Here is a 9,451-nt window from a genome sequence, read left to right on the forward strand (position 1 = left end):
TTTTGCTTATAAAAGGATTTCAATCTTTAATGCCTCAATTCCTGCTCAAATTTCAGAGATTTGTCAACAGATGGGGAAAAAAAATACACATGGGCACTTAAACGCATAATCCAGTTCCATGTTACTACTAGATGACTTAGACATTACTCACAGACCTTTGTAGAGATCAGAAATCTTGGTCTGGCAGATCCCTTGCAGGACTAGGACCCTACTTCATGAGTTAAGAACAGCTCTCTATGCTCAGCCATGTTTGGCTTTGGCATGTTGCATATGACAAGGCCAGCTGTACTAGCAGGGCTCTGAACATCTAATCAACCAGAAAGAGTGAGCAGCTATCTCTGGCGTCCTCCCCCATCTCCCAGCAGAACACATTTTTCCGGAGCCACTGATATTCTTGCAGCACAGACCTGATTGATGAGTCGTGCCTTCAGGAGCTACTGCAATGCACACACTACATTTGAGAGTAATAGTTCCAGTAGCACAAACTGATAACAGCTACAGAGGATCTCTCTGTAAATTGCTTGTATTTACAGAAATAAATGACATTAGCATTTCCTCAGACATTCAAATCTCTGAATACGAATGCTCCTGCGTTTGTATAGAAGTGTCCTCAGGACGCTCACACTAAAACACTACTGAAACATGCACAAATATATGGAGAGCTATATGGGAGAAACAGAGTATGAGAAGTAAAGAAAAGAAAGACACTAACTACACTCTATCAGAGAAACACATTAAATAAATGCCTGGTTTTAAATTGCCCACTCAGCCCGCGTAACAGCTGAATGATTATGCTGCTTAGGTGGATGGTCCCCTCAGCTACTTTCAAGTGAAGCACACAACGCTGAACTATGCAATTAGATAAAAAAGTTGAGCTACTTTCTCGTTTCCACAAGTTCACGTCCATTAAGCAATTAGCAGAAACACTTTGTGGAACAGCTTTTGCAAGCTCTGCTGGAGAGGCCTCCTGTCCTTAGCCTTGCTGGAACAGCATGCTGATGAGCTCATACACAGGTTAAACCTGCACAGCCCCCTGCCATTTGCTGCAAAACACTTTGCATGTGCTAATGGGGTCTCTTCTATTAACTCCAAATGTTTTTAACATCTAGAAGTTATTTGGTTGATAGAGGGCAATAACGAAAGGTGAAAAGGGCTGTCCCTTTGACCCACAGCGTTGTGCTCTGCAGCAGCACACAGTAGCCTCGGGTGGTTTTTATGGCTAGGATTAACTGGGATTGGGAATGATGCAGAAGCAGCATGCTGAATCAAGGGTAGGAAATCGCTTTGCAGAGCAATTTCTTCAGTAAGATTCAAACCCACTGATGATTTCCAAGCACAAACAAACACCCTAATGCCCTACATTCAAGAATTGTTTATTTAATCACAATTTGTGTACAGTAAATAGTGTGGCTCAGAGCTTGTTTGGGTGAGCTGACAACACTGCGTTTCATGGCACAGAGGTTCGGCTGCAAGTGACAGATCTATCAAAAAAAAATTTGGGAGAAGTGAATGCAAAGAAGTTTGTTAAAATTTGACAGCAAATGAGAGAGAAAAGAGAACTTATTTGCAACCAGAGACATTGCCTCATGCCCTTTTTCCCTTATTAGGGAGGGCAATGAAGCATTTCTGTTAATGCTGGACTTACTCCTGGTAGTTGTGGGTACATTTTGTTTCAAATAAACGCTCTTTAAAAAAAAATTATCTCCCAACTACACATTGAACTTTGATAAAATTAAAAAGAAATAAAAATACACATTCTCTCAGATGCATTCTCAGTCAGTGGATTTCTACTTCTGGGGTTTACTTTTGGGGTTTACTTCTTTCCTCATGTTTATTTTGGACTTGTGAACAATTCTGTACTAAGGACAGTGAAACATTTCTCTTGCTGCACAGCCCTCTCCTTGTAAAAGCAGCATGCCTCTTTTCTTTGATCTCATCCTTGGTTCTCTGTCCCTTTGGTACGTTTCTTCTTTGCAGTTTTTAAGCACCATAAAAGGCCGATTCTCTTTTCCTCAGGTTTCTGTCTGGTTTCTACATTCTCTCTCCTATTCTCTTTCAGAAAATTGCCAACACTCTACGAACTACATAATGAATAATAATGAAGTATTTTATTACACTTAGCTGTAAGCACAATTACAAATTACCTAAGTTTGATTGTGAATGAAGATTTATACTTAACCTCGCCTCAAAACATGCATCAAGAGTATCATCAGTATCTGTGACAGACAGAAATGTCTCCAAATTTTCTGTAACAAGGGAGAAAATCCTGTCTTGATTTGCTCTTCAGCAGTCTCAAGAATATGTCTGTGCAATGAAAGTATTCTTTTCCCTTAGCTGAAGGACAGAGCTGCATAGCTCATCACGCCAAGAGAATGTATTTATGGCCCGAAGAGCTCTCCTCACCCCCAGACTTGAGGCTTATAGTGGAATCCAAGGTATGTACTGATGATATGAACATGATATACTTTACTGTAACCTATTCTTCAAGCAGCTGTTAATGCCAGTCCAGCTTTCTGTAGTCTGCAGCCAAAGGAAAGTTGTCTGCAGCATATGTATAGCTTCCGTCTGCAGCATACTTGCTGTGAAGTCAATGGCATGCTGAAGTGGATGCCACAGAACCAAAGAGCCATTTGTTAAAATTCAAGTCTCAGATGTTAACATATATTTGGGATCACTTCTCTGCTTGAGAAAGAAATCAATTTCCTCCCTGCTCAATTACTGTTGCAGTAGCATCCAAAGTCTTGCACAAAGGTCCAGAAACACATTGTGCTGCGCTTTATGAAGCCACTGCGAAAGATGGTCTGGCTCCAAAGAGATAAAAGTCAAAGGTAGCAAAAAGGTCAAAATACATGAAGGAGAAACCAAGAACTGCAGTGGGAGGAGAAACAGAGAGATACACTGACACAACTGCTGAGCAGATCAAGAGCAAAAGGATTTGAACTTTTCCTATTGGTTCCTAGTCTCCTCATCTATTGTGTGCTGCTGTTTCTGACAGCCATAGCCAGGAGAGAGGTGCCTTACTATTTTAATGTTGCCCCAAATAATTTCCTTTTAAATTGCTCTTATTACACAGGTGCTTAAATTTTAAGCCTCAATTTATGCAATTGGTACGCTGCTTTGTGAACTGGGAGATCATTGTCCTTTTCACAGACTGCAAATGCTCAGGGCAATAATATTCTACTCCATGCTTACTTATGAACATGCAACACCTATGCACAGGGTTTAGATCCAAACACATGCACAATGAGCTCCTCTGAAGCATCTCAATTAGTGGTTCTGGGTCCTGAACCGTCAGGGAAGGGAATCAATCAGTCTTACTGCTTTTCCTTGAACTCTTGCTCTCATTGATCTGAAAAAAAGACAGAAGAAAAAAAAAGAACATGAGTAAATCTTAAGTTTAGACCTTCAAAAAGCTAAGTAGTGTGGAAGGACTGCTTGGTTTTATTTGTGTGCAACCCTCCTCCTAAGACATCCTTACAGGATATTTATTTTGTGCAGCAGTATGATGTTGTTGACTCCTATGTGCTTTTATTTTTCCTTCTATAATCTTCAAATATTTTTCTACTGAACTGCTGCTAGTAAGCAGTTACTGGTTTTAATTATTCATTTATTAACATTAAATTACGTTTATCAGTACCTAAGTGTACCTCAGCTATGAAAATACCAAGTGAGGCATTATCAAAGGCTTCATTAACCTCATCACATGTACTTAGAGCTTCTCTCTATACTCTTATTTATGTGCATACATTAGTGAAAGCAATGGCAACAAGTATTGATTGTACTGTGGATTAGATTTTAATTATTACAGTTCACAGAACAAAGACACCATTAAGTTCATGTGATATACAATTGCTGTAGGATAACTACACCTCCTCTGCAATGTTTTCTAGAAAACCAGTGCTCTGTGAAGTGACTGTTTTTAATCACACTGCCAAAATATAAACTCTGCCTGATTCAGGTGCTGTACACCAAGTACAGCTTTGGTGTGGAGGCCTCAAGAGCTTTTTGGAGTACAAGGGCATCACCCGTGCTTGCAAAAAAAGTGGAGTTCGAGTGTGGACACAGCTATCACCTACACCTGAATTTCTCATCCACAAAGTCAGCTATCAGATGCCAGATTCACTTCACAAATTCCTGGTCACTGACAGGCTTTGTGGACAAGTGAAGATAAGAAGTAGGTGCAAAATTTGCAACGTGAACAACACAGACATTCTATTTATCTTCCCAGAGGTCCTTGGAAAGGGCTCAAGACACCTTCAAGGGCATTTCCTCTTAGAGAAAGTGAACACCTTGATGGCTGAACTCCTTAGTGACCTATAAAGGATTAAGCATTAGGGGGAAACAAGAAGAGCCAAATTTCTGTTATTGATTTTTGGCAGAGAGGAACACTCAAAAACCCCCACAGGTTGGGTAGTAGAAGGCAAAAGCAGTGCCGGGTCTAGTGCCACACAGCAGTACGAAAAGGGCGTAGACAGGAAAAGATGACAGCAAACCCACAAGGCAAAACCAGAGAGTAAGAGCTGACTGCATGTTAGGAGGACAGGGAAAAGAAGGCCAACAAAAATTATATTAATGTCAATTTTCTTTTTTAAAAAAGTCCCTACTTTCTTCTCAATTTTTCCCCCAAGTTACCTTAGCCTTTGATGTCAGTAAACAGTGTCTCTTCATTCTAGCAATAAATCTAACCACAGTTTCTAGATCCCACTATTTAATGAGATTTTGGAACTTTGTCATCTGATTATTTGCACATTGCAATCTGATTGTTTGCACATTTCTACTGAAGTCTTTGTGTGACATTCTGACCACTCCATCCATCACAAACCACACCTTGGGGTAACAGTGGGTGCTGCTTGCCAGAGCTGTCCTTTAATGCTGAAATGCAATTCCAAAAGAGGAGTTACCCGGCATACGTAGAATCATGAGGCAACTTTAGCATCCTGCAAACACATTTGGAGAGAGCAAAATGAAACATTTAAGCATGCTGATTAAGGCATTGATTCTGCAAATACTTACTACCAGGCTTAATCCCTTTGAAATCAGAGGGGATATTCCCGGTCAGAAAAGCTGCGAGTAAACATTTGCCTCTCTCAGCCCTTGAAAGCGATTGCTGGCAATATTTTTCTCCTAGATGGACAGAGCTCTCTCGTCAACAGTCCACAACTATGAAATGACATATATGATAATTGTGAAAATTATATAGCCCTGCCCCTAATAACAGCCTGGAGTCAGTAATTGGCTCGGTGGTGAGAGGAGAAGCGCTTAGTCATTCCGTGACAGGCAGGCAGGAAATGCCAAGATGAACTGTCGCAGCTAGACACATATTATTAGTCTTTATTGAAACACAACTAGTTACACTGGTTGTGCATATTCTGTAGGCAGACCTTTTCAAAAGCTGAGTACTCCAGCCTTAGCCCTGCAATACAGGCCTTGTTTACAATAGAAAGTTGTGCTGACCTAACTATGTTGCTACAGACAGATCTGTACAGCTCCGGTTTATTTCTCCACAGCAGGAGAACCAGTGGCAGTGCAAAACACCTTTGTACCACTATAAGCATGTATCATTTTAAATCGTACAATTAAATGAGTTATAAAAATTCATGCAGCTCAGATAACATCGTTAAAGTGTTCTATGATGTATGAAGAGACCAGAGACTCTTCATTTCACAAATAAATGTGAATTAATGAATCTCAGCCCTCTTGCATGCAAGGGGAGGAGAAGAGAGGAGTGAAAATGCCCCGTGTTCAGGATACAGCCTCTTATGCCTGAACATCTTGTGACCCAAGCAGCATTTGCAGCTCAATGAAATGCAATGTATTCACTCCTGGCTGCCTATAGAAGTACTTGAATCAGTCTGAAATGACTCTTTGAACAGGAACTAAGAGAGAATCACTATGGCTGGAGGCAGAGAAGCTGCTCATTTAAGAAAACAGTAAAAGGTCACAAAGGGATAAATGTTTCTGCCAGCATTAATTTTACTGTAATATTCCAGTTTCTCATCTTGAAAATTGAAGGGATTTTCCCTTGTTCTTACAGTCAGAGAAGGCAATGCATATATATAAGTAAGAAATGCACTGTATTATGGTGGAAACTGGTGAATACTCTCTGAAGATTCTTGTTTTCCAGGGATCACTGATGAGCATCATGACACTGGTGGATGGACAGCAGGACCAGGTGCCAGAGGCTGGGCTTCTGCTTAGGACTTTGCCTCTGGCCTGCTGTAAAACCTTTGGTAAATCACCTTCTCTCTCTGTGCCTCAGTTTCTTAATTTACAAAATGAGAGAAGGTCAATTTGCAAAGCACTTTGACAAACAACAATGACAAACGAGTGCCATATGTTAGTTGAATGCAATTGTTATTAGCTTCTACAACTTGTTTTCCTGTGCAATGTCCACCACTAGAGACAGAAATTTCAGCTTTGATTGCTTATTAGATACTTTACTAATTTTGGGTCCAAATTTGAATTCAGATTTCAAAATAATGTCAAAGCTTCAAACTATTAAATGTGATTTTTTTTTTTCAGTTTAGTATTATAGCAAATGCAAATTTTCATATGAACTACTTCAATAAAACATTTTGTTCCTATTAATTGAGTGTCCAAATGGACACAATCAATCTGCTCAGCAATGTTACCTCTTTTTGAAAATTCCCCTCATTAAGTATTTATAGAGATATTGCTATAAGTAATTCCATTACCAATTGCTATCAGTGATTCCATTAGGCTGAATCACCAAGTAAGCTTGATTCTGACACTGTAACCAGATGCATCCCATAAGGCAGTGAGGTGAATGCACCATGCCCTGGGTGGCTTCTGAAAGGGATTTACTGAAAGTTAGGGAAAGAAAGAACAGCACACAGACAAGGGGATCTAACAAAGCCCAGCCAGGATTCAGAGCTTGTTGTCCCTTGCTATATCTTACTAGCAAAGCTACTGCAAATAAACTGCAAACAAAAATTAAAAATGAAGTAAAAATGTTCATTTGCTTAATTACCTGGCATCTGGAACATCTTTTATATAACGTCTTGGATAAAGAAATAAAACTCTTCACATGTCAATATTTTCAGGATCAGAACATGTATCATAGAATCAGTTTGGGTTGGAAGGGACTTTTAAAGGTTGTCTAGTCTATTCCCCCTTCAGTGAGATCTTCAACTAGCTCAGGTTGCTCAAAGCCCTGTCCAAACTGATCCTCAGTATTTCCAGGGATGGGTCTTTTACCACCTCTCTGGGCAACCTGAGTCAGTGTTTCACTGCCCTTACTGTAAATAATGTCAGTACTCCAGGTGAGGTCTCAGCAGAGCAGAGTAGAGCAGAATCCTCTCCCTTGACATACTGGCTATGCTGCTTTTGATGCAGCCCAGGATACAGCTGGCTTTCTGGGCTGTGAGTGCACTTTGCCAGCTCATGTCCATCTTTTTATCTACCAGCACTCCCAAGTCCTTCTGTGCAGGGCTTCTCTCAATTTCTGCATCCCCCAGCCTGTATGGATACTAGGACCCCCAACCCAGCTGCAAGGCCTTGCACTTTGTCTTATGAGGTTCACCTCCCAGGTTTGTCCAGGTCCTTGTGTGTGTCATCCCATACCCCATGGAAATTATGAGCATTTTTAAAAGCTCTAATTTTGCCCAGATTTGTATGAAAACAATACTGTAAGCGTAAGAATGATGAGAGCAGCCTAGGATCTTAACAAGTTGTGTTCTTCCTGTTCATTTAGCTGTAAATTGCCTATCTTTCTGGCCCTAACTTATGAAACTACTTTAACCTGTAATTAAACCCCAATAAAGTCAAGATCTCAGCACACATTTAAGACTTAGCCTACACTTCAGTGTTTAAAGGAGCAACTTAACAACATGCATTCCTGAAGGAATAGTTATCATGGCAAACCAGTATTTCCATGTGACTAGGACACAGTCTCCAGACAATCCACCAGAAGAGATCTAAGAGATCATGAGACACTGGCAAATTTACTAAATAACACTGAGGCAACTGAAATATTTGATTTTTGGGAGGTCTGATGTAGTAAGTTTGGTAGCTCCACCCTTTCCATACCCTGCAGGTGACTCTTGGCATTATCTCGGGACTCCACAACTCACATTCCCTTATCATTGACCTTCAAGAATTCAGTCAGTCTCTTGAAACATGCATGGAAATGATGTGTGCTTATACTGAGAAATGCAGAGATGTCCCATTCCCCACTCCTATCTGAAAAGTATCATTTACAGACATGAATATATATTAGCACATCCATGTACATTTGTGGATTTCTGCTTTTACTTTTATGAAGCTGAGCAACAAACTTTGCAACACCATCATTTCCTTCCTCCCAAGGAAATGAGGGATTTGTGTATATTAAATCAGGTAAACATAGATTCAGCTCCCTATAGTGGCTTGCCTGACATTGTGTTGAAGAGAAAAATTAGCTGCATCATTGTTATTCTGTGATGTCTAGAAGACCACAACTAAACTGTCGGCATGCTGGAGGTGGGAAGCTATTAGAATCTTACATATTGGCTATAACCTGTTCAGGCACTGGGGCTTACAGGGTATGTTCCCTTCTGGAAACTGAATGTACCCCATATTGTTTAATCAATGCTTTGTCTTCAGAATTAGGTTCTCCAATGCAATCTAAATACATAGAGAAACAGTAATAGAAAAATAGAAATAGAAATAATAGCAATAGAAATATTTGGATGTGGCTTCTTGGGGACTCCCCTATATTGTAGCATACAAATGGCTTTGATTACCTGCTGTCAGATGGAAAAGGGACCAAAACTGAAAGAAACAAGCCCTGTGAAAGACTAAAGGAGTAATCATAGTTTTATCTCGTAAAACTTTCCCAAAGACACAATAAGAAAAATTGTGAAGCTTAATGGGTTTTTTTTTGGCACTAAGTTATTTAGCCACTGCAAACAATAACTGATATTGTCTGCAAATATGATACACTGGTGTGGGTGTTGTGCAAGCCAAATACAGCCTACCAGACAGTTCCTCTCATATCATCAATACAATCTTACACAATCTTGAAGTGGAGATTAAAGGAAATGACTAATTCAGAAGGTGCATGAATCTCAGCAGATGCTGCTGCTGCCACCTGAAGTGATTTGCCATTCCTTGGCAATGAGAGACTGGTGTATCTGTACAACAGCAGCTCCAGGGTTAAAAGAGTGGAGAATGCAGCTGCATGAATCTCTGACAAACCAGCAACTTCTGGGAATGGGTTGATACCGCAATAGTTCTGCTGCTGTTGTGTGTGTGTGTGTGTGTGTGTGCAGAAACACGTTGGTAGAATCTCTCTCTTCAGGCCTGGAAGGCTGAGAGCTTGGTGAGACCAGTGGTAAGACTGAGCTTCTACTCAACAGAGCAGCACCATACTGTCCACTATGCCTATGATGATGTACTCTTGACAGGGATAAGTCATGTCAACCTCCCTAGCTGCCATAATGTTTCCATT

At 40.4% G+C, this 9,451-nt stretch overlaps 1 long non-coding RNA gene across 1 annotated transcript; it reads right to left on the reverse strand.

Moving 5' to 3' along the window:
* Window positions 1-1,397: 1,397 nt before the first annotated feature.
* On the reverse strand, window positions 1,398-5,090 carry LOC137446762 (uncharacterized). The gene is made up of 3 exons (XR_010988710.1): window positions 5,014-5,090; window positions 3,193-3,349; window positions 1,398-1,481 (listed from the first exon to the last, which is right to left on the reverse strand). It is a non-coding gene; the product is annotated as an uncharacterized lncRNA (long non-coding RNA).
* Window positions 5,091-9,451: the final 4,361 nt, after the last annotated feature.

The sequence above is a fragment of the Melanerpes formicivorus genome, unplaced genomic scaffold (genome assembly GCF_026170545.1).
Source record: "Melanerpes formicivorus ecotype bairdi unplaced genomic scaffold, bMelFor1.0.p_v2 SCAF_18, whole genome shotgun sequence".
Taxonomy (NCBI): domain Eukaryota; kingdom Metazoa; phylum Chordata; class Aves; order Piciformes; family Picidae; genus Melanerpes; species Melanerpes formicivorus.